The sequence below is a fragment of the Pteropus alecto genome, unplaced genomic scaffold (assembly GCF_000325575.1).
Source record: "Pteropus alecto unplaced genomic scaffold, ASM32557v1 scaffold117, whole genome shotgun sequence".
In the NCBI taxonomy this organism is placed as follows: Eukaryota; Metazoa; Chordata; class Mammalia; order Chiroptera; family Pteropodidae; genus Pteropus; species Pteropus alecto.
Window position 1 is genome coordinate 2608246 of NW_006440642.1, and position 15302 is coordinate 2623547.

Here is a 15302-nt window from a genome sequence, read left to right on the forward strand (position 1 = left end):
AAGAGTGAGCGCAACCCACCCGTAAATCCATCCCGGAGCCGGGTCCATGTTAAACCCGCGTGGGGGTCGGCCCGCCGCACCTGCAAACCTCCGGCCTCCTGGATCGGTGCTCCTTGCCCCCACAGGCCTGGAAGGTCTCGCGTCGTACCCGCGGTGCGGTGCCGCGGGCTGGAGGTGCGCGAATTGCGTTGGATCCAAGAGTCTGGGTGATGGAGAATGAGAGATAAGCAGCTCATTTCTTTTCCCCTGTTCCAAATCTTTGGTCGGGGACTGACTTTCTTTTTTACTTTTTTTATTTAATTAGGAAGTCGAGTGTTATTCTTAGCCGTGGATTAACAGAACAGCCGCTCCTTGCAACTTCAGAATTTGCTGTGTGGAAGCAGCGCTGACATGATTCCTAGGGAATTAGCTGAATCAAACTGGTTAGCTCTCCTAGTGTAGCCTGTGATGAGACTGAGGAAGAACAGGCAATTATCCCTGAAGCAAATTGTGGCACAGGTTGTTAGTTACTTCCCTTAATTAGTCAAGTTTTTCCTTGTTTTCCTTTAAGAAAACAGATTTTTCGTAGAACATCTTTTACCCAGGTTATTTCGTTGCTTCCCTAGGCCCCGGGGGCAGACACTACCAAAGTTAACTTGTGGAAGTTGGTAGGGAAGGGTTTTTTTTGTTTTTGTTTTTCGTTTTTAAATAACTTTAAAGATCTGGTGTCCTTACATTGAAATACTCACTTCTGATTAAAAAGTAAAGGACTTTAATAAGTTTATTCAGGAGGTTGGGAGGGGGCCTTTTCAACTCGTAGGGTGAAATTTATGTAAAGGAAGGTTGGTAGCTCAGGTAAAGGATACTTGTGGCAGATGGGATGAGGGCAGTGACACTATCTGAGTGGCTCTCCTCCTTCATTCTTCTACACCTTCCTTTCTCAGACAGATTTCAGTTGAGAGTAAGTGCTAGTCCATGGTAAGGGAGTCTTATAACAACACCTCATTCTGGGCTCTGCAGTCACTTTTGAACTCTGGAGAAGAAGCAAACCTGCAACTGTAGTCGGGGTAAGAGTTGAAATATATTAATGTGGAAAAATGAGCAGATCTAGATGGTTGCTTGTGAAGGTGAATGGCGGTGGAGTGGTCTGGGAATCCTGGGAAGGCTCTGGTGAATTTGGTTTTGGACAAGTGAGATAAAGAGAAGTCAAGGGCTTAATGTTTACTGGTGGCTGAAGATGCATAGATGGAGTTCGGGAGAAAAGGTGTTGGTCTGGGAAAAGAATATAAAAGAATATCATTTTTTAGCTTAATTTGCCAGAAGTTCAAGGATTGTACTGAGCTCTGATTCTTATCCTTGATTATTTTGATTAAACTTAAGTTTCTCTTAATTTCCCCAACTCTGAGAGAAGAGGAGAGCACTGATGTCATTTAGTTGTACAAGCCTTTAAATGAGTTACCCTGTAAGCAAGAATTTTGGTCTTATTTAAGGTTCAGTACGGTCGATCCGTTTGGGATCATTTCCAGTGTGCCCTTGATCTAATTTGGATAGTGCATTGGTACTTCTCAAACTTCACTCACCCATGTGCACTCTTATTTTTCAGATGGATTTATGATTTTACTGAAGTCTATTTGTCATCATTCCAGGCAGTGATAGTTGTGGTCATAGGTTTGGTATGTTGGGCATAATAAACTACATATTAAAAATCATAACTATTAAAATATTCTTTTACATACAGGTAAAATCACTGTTCATATCAGTGGTATGGGAACTATATTTTGGACAACTCTTGATTAACAGATAAACAGTATGGATAAATTTAAGTGATTTGACTTGTGATTATATGCTTTTTAGCATTTTTTTTTTCTGTTGGCAGATATATTTATATACTTCCTTTTGTGGTGGAAGGAACAACAGAAAAGAACTATATGTCTTGTATTGCTGATGTTCTAAATTCACATTTAGTAATAGAAGAGTAGACTGAAACAATTGTTGAACAGTTTTATGACATGTTTAAAGTGCTTAGGAAAATGTCAACCTTTGTAAGAGTAAAGTGCAGTTTTTTAAAAAAAATAACTTCAGGCTGTTCTAAAGGAAGTCTTAATATGGTTTCTGAAAGTGATTCTCAAGGAATTTTCTAAATTTAAATTTATTTTGAGTAGATAATACGTTCAAATGGGATAAATTCAAATGATCAAAAAAGATACCCAGTAAAAACATTTTCTCTCACTCTTTCTTATTCCTGGACCACTTAATTGGCCACCTCACAGACAAAATTTCCAGAAAAAGTTTTTAAGGGAGTTCAGGGAAATAATTTGTCACTATTTATTTTGAATTTGAAGCACTGGACTTGTAATTCTACTTACTGTGATTTAGGCTTAGTATTATCTCAATTTGCAAGTTGATAAAGACAATTTCATTTGTGGGAAGTATCTAAAACTTTTTTTTCGTGTGGTGTAAGTAGTAAAACTCATTTAAACCTTGATCCTCTACCTTTATCTTTTCGGTGAATCAAAGAGAATTTAGTTACTGGTTGCAGAACTGTTTCCTTTCTAAAAATTTGAGGGTGACTAATGAGAAGGTAAGTAGGCAATTAAGCATGGAAGAAAAAAACAAATTATGGTGGTCACATTTTTAATTTCTGTGGGATGATCTTGTAACGGCAGACGGAAACCAAAGGTCCAGGGGTCATATGTTAGGTGTAACTTTTCATTCTAGAATTTGGATTTTACATATTGTTCATATGTATTGAAAAGTAGGCTTATATTATCAGTTCTTTCTGTGTTTCAGAGCATACCAGCGTTAAATGAATGTAAAAGGATTAGGATCAGGGTGGACTAGCTTTGTTTACTTATTCAGCCTTATCCTTTGGTGTACTTGGAGTAGGCTACATAGCCTGGTTTCTCATTTGTTAACCAAACTTTTTGCTAAATACTAACAAGACATTGTTGCAGGAATAATGACTGAGTTTTAAATTGAATAAAATTTGATATCTACATTTAATATATAGTCTGGAAAGTAGCAGCTATGGGTGGATAACAGTGGCCATTGTTCAGATACTCTAAGAGAAGAACAACTAGTAACCAAACTACTTGAGCTATTTTAGATGGTGAGAATAGTAGGTCATTGTTGGTGTTTCCAGTTGGGTTTAGAAGCAGATTTAACTTTGTCAGCCATTCCTTTCCAGGCTCATCTAGGAGAGAATTCTTTGTTATTTGGCACCTTTTTCATTCACACGGGTATATTACTCAGGATTCTTTTGGTTGCAGGTGGCAGAATAGTTTTAATTAAAATGGTATTTGTTGACTCACAACTAAATAGGCTGCGGGTAGGCCAGGCTTGGCTCCAGCAGTACAAAGGATGTCATAAGGACTGGTCTTGTTCTCTTTCTCTCAGCTGTGCTTTCCATGGTTGGTTTTATTCTCAAAGGAGCTTTCTCGACAAAGAGGTAAGGATGGCCAATGGAGCTCATGTCATCCTTACTACTAGCGACCCCAAAGACAGGAACATGCCTTTTGTCTGCGTTTCCAAGAAAATTACCAGGAACTTATTTCTATTGCCTTGGTTTGGGTCATATAATCCTCTTCCTGATTCAGTAATCAAGGCCAGGGCATGGAGTTCATTGGCCACCTTGGTCTGTGCTTGCCCTTTGTCAGTAGATGTCTGGTCATGTGATCCACTGTTGATTAGATAGAGGAGTTTTAGAAAGGAAAAATTGCACCTAGGACAGAAATTATTATAGTTATAAGTATTTGAGTTATATCGAGTCAGATGTTTTCTTGATTAGCCCAACCTTTGTTTCTCAGTTTTTGCTTTGCCTCCTAACTATAATTATAATTCAAATATTTAATAGTTAGTATGACTTAATATGTAGACTAGAGAAAACAACTTGATTCATGTTACCTTTGGGAATTTATTTGAAATTGCTTTAATGCTCAACATAATAAAACCCATTTCCTTAGGTTATTTTATCATTTGAGTAGTTTCTAACTTTGTATAATAACAAGGATAAACTCACCAGCACTTCTGTGATACTGTCATATTAGGGTTAATAGAGAAATCTCCATTGTTTTCATGTCTTAGTCCGTTAGTTATTAGAATGGTGAAAATGGTGTTTGAGCAAACTATGCACTTCGGATATTAAAACCTACTTGTTTTTATTTTTAGTCTTTATCTGTAAAACCTTTGAAAATAACCCCAAAACACAATTTAAGGGAGAATTGTGCAGGGCCCTGTGCCATAGGTATGTACTTGGAGCCTGTGGTACCCCATGTAATTCCAGAAGTTGGTACATACCAGGGAGATGATGATCTCTAACTGGGCATTTCTTTGGAAGCTCCAAGAATTTGTAGAAAAGTGGCAGAAACTTTCAGTCTTCTTAGATTAGGTGCTAGTCTAATGATTCAAAGAATAGGGACTAGAATCTCCAGGACTTGAGGCTTTTAGAAATATACTTTCACTTTGGGTGGGTTTGGTGATTTTATGTTGATCTCAGAATAGTTCTTTGGGAACATTGTTTGGAGAATCCATAATAAGGCTTATATTGCCAAGTCTTTCTCCACTTAAAAGGAATAGTAATTTCCTTTTGCACCGTGATACAGTGTATGCTGTGTATTATCTTTCGTAAGTTTGCTGTATCTGTGGAATCCATGTAAATTTATCTTACTGCAGGGGTCCCCAACCCCCAGGCCTTAGACAGGTAATGGTCCTGGCTTGTTAGGAACCAAGCTGCACAGCAGGAGGTGTGTGGCAGGCAAGACAGTGAAGCTTCATCTGTATTTGTAGCTCTCCCCAGAGCTAGCATCCTGGCCTCAGCTCCACCTCAGATCATCAGGCTTTAGATTCTCATAGGAACACCTATCCCTGTTGCCAAAAAGATTGGGGATTGCTGTCTTATTGATATATTAAGACATTTGGGGGGAGATAAAGAGAGACTTCTTTTAAAAGAAACATGCAGGGCCTCAGTCCTCCAGGAACTCGTAGGCCAGTTGAGGAGATGAGTTTGTACTTATCCTTAAACAAAGACAAAACACAATTTTGTTCTTGAGCTCAGGAGATCTGGGTTTGAATCTTTGCTCTGACATTTATTGGTTCTACAATCTTGCTTAGCCTGTTTCCTTTTTAGTAAACTAATAACTTATATCACAGAGTTATGGAAATTAACTAGGTAATAGATGTGAATTGGCTTTGACATCTGTAAAATAAGGTGTATTTGTTATTTTTTAGGTCTGTGCCTTTAATCAGTGTTAAGCATTGTTTTAATTGAGACAGTCTTTAGGTGTATTTATTACTGATTATGTTAAAAAACATTCTTTGCCCAGGGATCTATCTGCTTAATACTGTAAGGAATACTCAAAAGGTTTAAGAGAGTCTTCAAGAAATTTTAGTTGGATCATGAGATTAGACTTTTACATTTGAGAGGGGAAGAATAACAAAGAACATGGCATAGTATGTATAACTGTTTCTGTTTGGTACAAATACTAGAAATTCAGAGAAATGGGAAGGGAAGGAGCCCTTAGAAAGAACTGCATGGAGAGGCAGGGTAGGTATTTTAATTAAATTTTAGGGCACCTGGTCAATAGTAGCTAATCACCAATTATAGGTGAAACTAGGCTAAATCTTTTAGGAGTTACAGAGGGTAAGCAATTGTTCTCATGCCCTAAGAACTTTCTGTCTTGTTAGGGATATGAGACTGGTATGTTTTTAATAAACACAAACAATGCCCTATAACATAAGGCCATATACAGATAGTCCCCTTATAGGATGGTTCCACTTATGATTGCTTAACTTTACAATGGTGCACAAGCTATATACATATTCAGTAGAAACCATGCTTCGAGTTTTGAATTTTGATCTTTCCCTGGGTTAGTGATATGTAGTACAATACATGATGCTGTACAGCAGCAGCAAGCCACAGTTCCCAGTCAGCCACATGATCACCTGGGTACACAGTTGATACCCTATAGTGTATTCATTGTGTGAGATGATTTTGCCCAACTATAGGCTAATGTAAGTGTTCTGAGCATGTTTAAGGTAGACGAGGCTAAGCTGTGATGTTCAGTAGGTTACGTGTCTTAAATCCATTTCAATTTATACTATTTTCAACTTACGATGGGGGTTATTTCTGAATAACTCCCATTGTAAGTTGAGCATCTGTATATAGGCCAAATGCTGATTGGTAGAAACAAGAAGGCATGGGAGGTGAGACAGGGAGAGACTTCTAACTTGTGGGAAGTTTCAGTAACAGATCGAATGAGGGTAGTAGGAAGATAGGATGGAGTGCCAAGAGAGGAGGTTGGTAAGAAGAAAGGTGCAGAGGAGTGAGAGTGCAAGAGACATTTGGGGATCAGTGGAGGACCAAGGTGGGGAAAATGGGGTAGGAGAATTTCAATTAAATTGGAAACAGGTTTTATATACTCATGGATACCTGAGAAAGTAGTAGACTGGGAAGATATTGATGACTTTGGTTGAGAGGGCTTTTTGAACTGGGAGGGACATGGTTAGAGACCAATTGTCAGCAGCATTTATTAAGCTGGTTGGAGTTGGAGTGAGGTTTGGCATGAAGACTACTAATTAAGGTTAAGTGTCAATCTAGATCTGATGAAATAGGGACTGATTCATGGAATGGATGGAGTCTGGGAGAGTAGGAGAGAAGGGCTGGAGAAATCAAAGGTTAATATAAGGTTTTGAGCACGTGTGAAAGGTAGACAATTATGGAACCAGGAAGAAAAGAGGAATGCTAGGAGAGGAGAAGGTAGAAATTTGAGTTTGATTTTTAAATATGAAATTCACATTTAAATACTAAAACCTTATGAGGTTTAGCCTTTCATTTTAAAGATACAGAGATGCCTAGAGATAATTTTTTACATTTTGAATATGAAGAGAGTTAGTAGGCTATCTAAAGTGGACTGCGCAGCAGACATTTGCAGCTACATCCACTTTTTCTTCTCTCCCTCCGGTTCTTGCCTTATAGTCTACTTTTTGAAGCCATTCCCTTCTTTCTTGTGGCATTTTGGTCTAGCTCGCTGCTCCAGGAGCACTGTCAGTCTGTTCCATGTAATTTAGCTATTTTAAAAAAATTTTTAAATCTTTTTTTTCCCCTGTAATTTAGCTCTCAAATATAAACTTACTTGTTTTTTTTATTTCCTTATTCTTGGTTTTGCAGTACTAGGTTATGATTTGGTGCAATAGATCAGAACACCTGCCTGCATCCACTGTTCTGTTGTCAGAGGTTCACCGACAAATAACTATACTTTCCTTTGCAGATTTACCAACTATTAATATACTGAAAAAAGTTTCTTTTGTTTTCAGTGTATACTGTCTGTGGTAAAATAAATGAATGAGTGAATGAATGAATGAGTACATTCTATTTGTGTCTTTTCCTTCCCCTGAGTACATCTCTATTGAGCAGCTGCTGTGTCCTAGGTGCTTTGGTAGCTCATAAGAAGTGTAAAACTTTAATAGGCCAATTTAGGTTGTCACTCACAGTATGATAGTTCTTGTATTATTTTTGTGATACCAACCTTACCTTTTCAAGTTTCAAGTTTTTATATTTTAATATTTTGCAAGCGTATTAATGTTCACTTTGTCAACTACTACTTTAGAATCAATCTTGGACCTTTTTATCCTTTATCTCTTTCTACTCCTGTCCTAATTTTTTTAATCTGTCTAGTACACAGTTTGTACCCTGAACATGGCTGGACAGTCATTTGGTGCTCAGTAAATGTTAATTGAATTAAATGTCATAATTTTCCCTTCCTTAAGTCTTTAGGGTTTCATTTTGTGTGTTTTCTGGTATGAAGACTTTTTATTTGTAAGAGTGGGGTAAGGTAGATAACTTTCCCCCTCACAGCCTTCTCCCCTTGATAGCCTTCTTAATGATGCCCAGTCTTTTGGCTTTTCCTACTTTAATTTCTTTCTTAAAAGAACTAATCTAGAATGGACTCTGGATCATAGCTCTAGGAGATCTGAGTTTTAGGTACGGTTAGGATTGTTTACTAAATGAATTTCTTCGTATTTACATTCAGACTGTGTGCCATTTTGCTTTCCGTTTAATTTCAAATTTAAGCTCTCTGTCCATATTATTAAAGTAGAGTTAACTTTTAAAAACTCGAAAGAGCTCAGATGCAATATATGTAATATTTATAAATTTATATATTTAAAAATTTTCCTGGATAGTCAAAACATTGTTAAGTCGAATCTTTGTGATTTCTGGGGAATCCTGCTATTTATTTTTACCAAAATATATAGTTTTAGATGGTGAAGTTTTCAGCCTTTTTGGAAATCTGAATAATCATCATCAACCTTTCGTGTTGTTCCTTATCATTTTTTATAATATGCACTCAATTACATGGGTCTCATCTCTCATGTGTTTGACTCTTAGGCAGCATGTGCTTAATGGTGTAATTGACACCTCTAAATTGCCTTTTATAGTCCAAATTAGAACTTATGATTATCTGCCAGTGAGCAGACATATCAAGCTATAGCCTTGTAGTGCTGCCTATCAACCAGCTGTTTAGTTTTAGAAACATTATCTTTCTTTAACAGTATGTATACAGTTATTTGAGGGTCCCTCCCAATCATAAAAATAAGTATCAAAATTGAAAATGCAGTTACTGAGTAAGGATGAGAAACATAGTTTTAATTCTCATTGTTATCTTTGTCTTGATTGTATTAGATGGCCCTAAATGATGAGCAAATTTTGTCACATAGTTGGCCATAGGTTGTTTTAAGCCATGTGATCAGTAATATAGGAAAATAATAGATATATGTGCAAAATGCTAAACTATATTGAAGATTATTTATAAAACCAGCATATAACTAGAATTTTATGATTTTTCACTTTGTGAGAACCAGCCACCCCTTTTAACGTGTAAGTTGTTTTTACCTTACAACATTCTGGCTTGGAATACACTTTTACAGGAACATATTATGTATTAAAGTTGAGGTGTATTTAATTTCATTGACAAACCTTGGGATTTTTTTTTTCACAAGCAAGGAAACTGGCTTAGAACACAAGCCCATAAATTCTTATTCCAAGTTTTAACCTACATTTTAAAGTTCTTTTCTTTTTTGTGGGAGTTGTTATTTGGAAGAGAGAAGAAACATAACTGGAGTAGCTCTATTTTGTGAATGTTTTATTTGAAAATTGGTGTGTGTGTGTGTGTGTATTGACTGATATATTTATTTGGTATTGGGAAAATTTAGGCTGCAATGCTATTGCATAGTATGCACTAAACATCCTGTAAGAGAGTGGAGGATCAGCAAACTGCTGAGTGTGAAACCGTTGACAGTTTTCATAGCGTATTGGTTCAGAGTGCATTGGTAGTGCCATAGTCTCCACTGCTGGCCTTGAAATTGAGAATATGTAATATACAATTTATTATTTTTCTATTCAGTTAGTTACTGAATGCTTAATATGTGCCTGTTACCCTGTTAAACACTGGGGATCAAAAATCCTATTCCTATCTTTAAGTAATATGTGGGCGGTGATAGACAAATATTTACAATGAAATATGAAACTCTTATAGGGAAGTATTTATATTGAAGTGTGAAACTATGATAGAGTAGTACAAGATATTATGGAAACATTTTTCTAATTTGTTGTTTATGTAAAACCAATGTACATAAATCCTAACTTGGCTCTGCAGTGAAGCCCAGGGGTGGAGCTTGAAGTCTATGCTTGATTCTCTAAGTACAGTTTGGGAGTTAATCCAAGTATGCTTAATTCTGTTTGGTGAATGTCTGATTTTGGAGGAAGCCATGACTATTCCAATTTCTGAGCAGATCATCTTTAAAACCTATTTAGAAAAGATGCTTTTCTGTATTGAAGGAAAATTGTCTATAACTTAGACCAATCATGTGTATTGGTTCTTTGCTTGGATTTAAATCTCTTATTGACATGCTAATTATTTTACTTGTTGAATCAAGTCATAATAAAAGGGACCTTACTTGTGTGGTACAACCACTTAGATAGTTTGGTAGTTTCTGACAACTGAACATACTCTGACCGTAAGATGTAGCAATTACTCCTTGATATTTACCTTAAGGAGCTGAAAGCTGAAGTTTAAACAGAAACCTGCACATGGATATTTATAACAGCTTTAGTCATAATTGCCCAAACTTGGAAGGAACCAAGATGTCCTTTAGTAGGTGAATGGATAAATAAACTGTGGTAGATTCAGACAATGGAATGTTATTCAGCACTAAAAAGAGTTGGGCTGTCAAGTCATGGAAAGACATGGAGGAACCTTAAATACATATTACTAAGTGAAAGAAACCAGTCTGAAAAGGCTATAGATTCCAACTACATGACATTTCTGAGAAAGGCAGAACTATGGAGACAATAAAAAGACCAGTGGTTGCTAGGGGTAGGGTGGAAGAGAGAGATATGAATGAATAGGCAGAGCATAGAGGGTTTTTAGGGCAGTGAAAATGCTCTATGATAGTTTAGTGATGGATATATATTATACATTTGTCAAAACCTACAGAATGTGCAAAAGCAATGAGAGAGGCTCTGCATGTGTGGGGACAAGATGTAAATGGGAAATCTCTGTACCTTCTCAGTTATGTTGCGAACTTAAACCTCTAAAAATATAAACTTTTTTTTTAAAGTACTTGTGGTGACTAAATGATGAGCACTGCCTCAGAACTATTTCCTTCATTATTGTGTATAGGGCCCGAGTCCACAAAGTTAATTGCATTGAAAGACAGTTGGCACAGGATTTCATCCAGGGTGAAAAGTGACCACCACAGTGGCCATCCTGGATTCCATCATTCACCTTCAGATCTAGTTTAGTTATGGTAAAGATGACTGTCACAGTAATTCCTCATGGCTTTACCTTTAGGAACTGGGTCCAATTAGATTTCTTTCACAGAAGGGTTCTCCTAGAAACATTTTGTTTTCAGATGGGGAAGTCAGAAGAATAGTAGAAGTCTCCCTTTAGGTCTTAGAAGTTTGATTTCACTCAGTTTGATTATTACAGTGATTTTCAAACCTGTTTTTACCTTTGGCTATATTCCACTGAATCCATTTGAAAATGCATTAGTGGACTCTTTCTCTTTGAACAGGGCTTTCCCGGGGTTCTCTTTCAGATTATTCCATTATACTTTTCTTGTGCTTCCAAATACTTTGTAGAAATTATTTTTCCTCTGGGCATACCAAAAACTCTGTGTTAATTAATTGACTTTATACTACTAGTATCTATCATTTATAAACTTGACAACCAAAAATATAGGGACTTACAGATAGTAAAGGAAGAGAATAGCAGCATCAAACTCCAGATTATAACGCGAAAATTTGAAAATACGGATTTCAAGGTTGCAGCATGGAAGTTCATTTGGTTAAGTTCCAAATAATCTCTCTTCCAGCTTGGTCTCTGCTTTTTGTTCGCTAAACTATTGTTTACTTTGTTGTCTTTTGATTGTAGACACAAACATGACTAGATGGATAGGAGTTGTGGCTTGCTTTTTAAAGTTTTTTAAATTGAGATGTAGTTCACAAACTGTAAAAGTCGCCTTTTTAAAGTATACAACTAACTGGCTTTTAGTATATTCAGAGTGGTACAGCCATTACCAGAACATTTTCATTACTCCCCAAAGAAATCTCGTACTCATTAACCATCACTCTCCATTTCTCCCTTCCCCCAGCCCATGGCAACCATGAATCTACTTCTGTCTGTAGATTTGCCGTAATATGTGACTATTTGTGTTTGGCTTAATTCACTTAACATAATGTTTTCAAGGTTTATCAATGTTGTGGTATGTATCAGTGCTTTATTCCTTTTAATGGTTGAATAATATTTCATTGAATGGATATGCCATATTTTGTTTATCCAGGCATCATTTAGACTTTTAGCTGTTATGAATAATACTTCATGTACTGTGTGGACATGTTTTCAGTTATCTTGGGTATATACCTAGGAGAGGAATTTCTGGGTCATATGGCAACTCTTTAACTTTCTGAGGAGCTGTCAAAGTGTTTTCTATAGCAGCTGCACCATTTTACATTACACCGGCAATGTGTCAAGGATTCTAAATTCTCCACATCTTTGCCAACACTCTTGTTGTCATCCATCTTTTTCATTATAGCTACCCCAGTGGGTCTGAAGTAGCTTCTCGTTGTAGTTTTGATTTTTCATTTCCTTATTGACTAATGATGTGGAGCATCTTTCCCTGTGCTTATTGATTATTTGTATAACTTCTTTGGGAAAAAATGTCTATTTGAATCCTTCGCCCATTTTTTGTTACTTGTTTTGTTATTGTTGAATTGTAAGAGTTATTTATATGTTCTGGATATTAGACCTTATCTGATGTATGATTTGCAAGTATTTTCTTTCGTTCAGTGGGTTGTCTTTTTCACTTTCTTGGTAGTGTTTGAAGCTCAAAAGTCTTAATTTTGATGAAGTACAGTTTAATTACTTTTTTCTTTGGTTGCTTGTGCCTTTGGTATCATGACTCTATAACCCAAGGTCAAGAATACACCTATTTTCTTCTAAGAATTTGATTTCAGCTTTTACATTTAGTTCTTTATTCCATTTTGAATTAATTTTTCTATATGGTGTGATTCTTTGAATGTGGAAATCTAGTTATCCCAGCACCATTTGTTGAGTATGGCTTTCTTTTTAACTTTTCTTTTCCCTTGCTTTGTTTACCATCATTCCAAATACTTAAATTAATAGTGCCTGCAAATGTGCAAGGCATATGATAAGATAGTGGCGTATATACGGTTTATGATAAGAACCTTGTCTTCCCTTGAGGACTTACATGCGGTTGAGACTGATGATAGCATATATATATATGCGAAGTTGTTAAATGATGTATGATTCAGTGCCAGAGGGGTGTTGGAGAGAACAGAATTTGTTAGGAATTGAGAAGACTGATTAAGTTTAGGCAGAGAGGTTCATAGTGGAGACAAAGCCATTGAGAACTACTGAAGCATATAGATTTTTTGGGGTGGGGAGGCAAAATATCTATGGAACACACCTTTTGAGATTTTGAAATTTTCCTGACTTACTAAGTCTTCTCTTAGCCTAAATTATGTTGTTAAGAGTTGGAAGCACCTGATACATACTTTGAAACTGTACTTAGAGAAAAGGGCAGTTTCTGTTTTGGCCATTTGATATTGGATTGGGTACCTATGGATACCATCTTCTGTTTGCTTATCTTTTTATATCTCTCAGTAGTTGTCATTGAGCCGGACTTTCTGTATTCCATCTTCACAGTCCCTGCAACCTTCTAGGATTTCTTTTCTTGAAACCCTAGAGAAACTGTTCTTGTTGTGGTCACTGATAACTTCCACATTGTAAATCCAGTGGTCAGTCTCAGTTCACCTCTTACTTGACACTGTTGCGCATTTAACACAATTGGTAACTCCCTGCTCATTGAGACCTTTTCTTCACTTGGTTTCCCCAACACCAGGCTTTCTTGATTTTTCTCTGATATCCCAGTTAGTGTTTCAGTAGTCTTCGTTAGTCTCCTTTTCCAATCCTCTTCACCTTGGTCTCATGAACTTAGAGTTCCTGGGACTCTCTTTTGCCACTTTGTGTGTGTGTGTGTGTGTGTCTACACTTGGTCTCTAGGTAATTTCATTTAGTCTCACGGCTTTTAAGTATCACCTGTATGTCAGTGACTCACAGATTTGTATATCCAGCCCAGACATTACTCTTGAACTCCAGGTTTGTATATCTAGCTGACTCCTCCATGTATGCACTGGGGCAACTACTCAACATCTTAAATTTAACAAGCACCAAACTGAACTCTTTATCTTTCCCTTCCTCTCATACCTGCCCAGCCTTTGGTCTTTTTCATCTTAATTGAAGACAGTTGCATCTTTCTAGTTGACTCAGGCTAAAAACTTTGAGGTCATCTGTGAGCTCGTTTGTTCCTTCGCCTCGAGTCAGGAACTCCTACTGGCTTTACCTTCAGAACATATTCAGAATCCAGCTGCTTCTCACCACCTCCATATCTAACATCCTGGTCTGAGCCATTGTCATCTGGATTGCTACCACAACCTCCTAACTTATCTCCCTGCTTCTGTTCTTGTACAGAACAGAATTGTCAGCCAATTTTACCATATTAAAATCTTATGTCAGTTTATGTACCAGCTGTGCGCAAAAGCTGGCAGTGGATATCCCTTTCACTGGAAGCAGAAGCCAAAGTCTCTGCAATGCTACAAAGGCCCTACAAGATTACGACCCCCACTATTTCTTGAGCTTCTCTCCTCCTGTTTTCTTTTGTAGGAAATCTACTTTAGTCACACTGGCATCCTCACTAGTCCATGAATAGTCTAGGTGTAGTTCTACAATAGAGCTTTTGTCCCCTCAGCCTGGAATGCTTTTTCCTGTAGGGGAGGAAAATAATTTTTCCTTTACCGTTGTGAGTTCTTGGCTGCAACCCCTGTAATAAAAGACAGATTAACGAGAGAAAAACAAGCTTATGGACATGTATAGTTCATGTGTACAGGGCGATACTTAGGGGAAAATGAGTAACTCAAAGAGTAACTAAAGACAAAAAGGTATAGGGAGTCTAGTTATGGGAAGGTTACCAGGAAAAGCACGGTAAACAAGAGTATGGTTTGTTATGCAGATCTGAGTCCTACCTTCTCCATTGATAAAAGTTTCTCATAATTTAGAGTCATCCTCTTCCTGGAACTGAGAGGGAGACTCCATTTCAAATGGAGCTTTCTTTTATACATGTAAATTTCCCTTACTAAAGGGTAACTTATTCTGTCATTTCTCAAAGTAATCCTTATGCTAAAGAAGCATGTTTTGGGGTGGCATATTCTGCTACCCTTCACCCCTAAGGTAGTCAGATAGCTAATTCCCTCATTTCTTTCAAGCCTTTGCTCAAATGTCACTTTCTCAGTGAGGCCTACCACATCTACCCATTTTAAGACTGCAATTTCTTAACCCACATATACTCTCATCTCTTTTATTTTGCTTCTTTCTCCCACAGTAGCATGTATCATCTTTTGTCATACTATGTAATTGACTTATTTTGTGTATTGTTTATCTTGTTCACCAGAAGATAAGATTTAGGGCAGAGATTTTGTTTTGTTTCACTGCTATACCTAATGAGTGCACAATAAATATTCATTGAGTGAATGAACATACTAGGTTACTCTACTTTTAGGCTTGTTCTTGTTCAAATTCTTGGGCCCTAAATTTTAAGAACCACTGCTATATAATATTGTGTAGGATTTTGGAAGCCATGCCTTTTGCTTACAGTGGAGATATGTAAATATATGAAGTAATTGACAGATATAACTGAAATTGCCTCTATTTCTCTCTCCTTCCCTCTTCCCTTCTTTCTTTTTCCTGAGG

General features: G+C 37.0%; 1 protein-coding gene across 3 annotated transcripts in view; it reads left to right on the forward strand.

Moving 5' to 3' along the window:
• RMND5A (required for meiotic nuclear division 5 homolog A) overlaps nucleotides 1-15302 on the forward strand; it is a 59038-nt gene that overhangs the window by 347 nt on the left and 43389 nt on the right. The window lies entirely within an intron of this gene.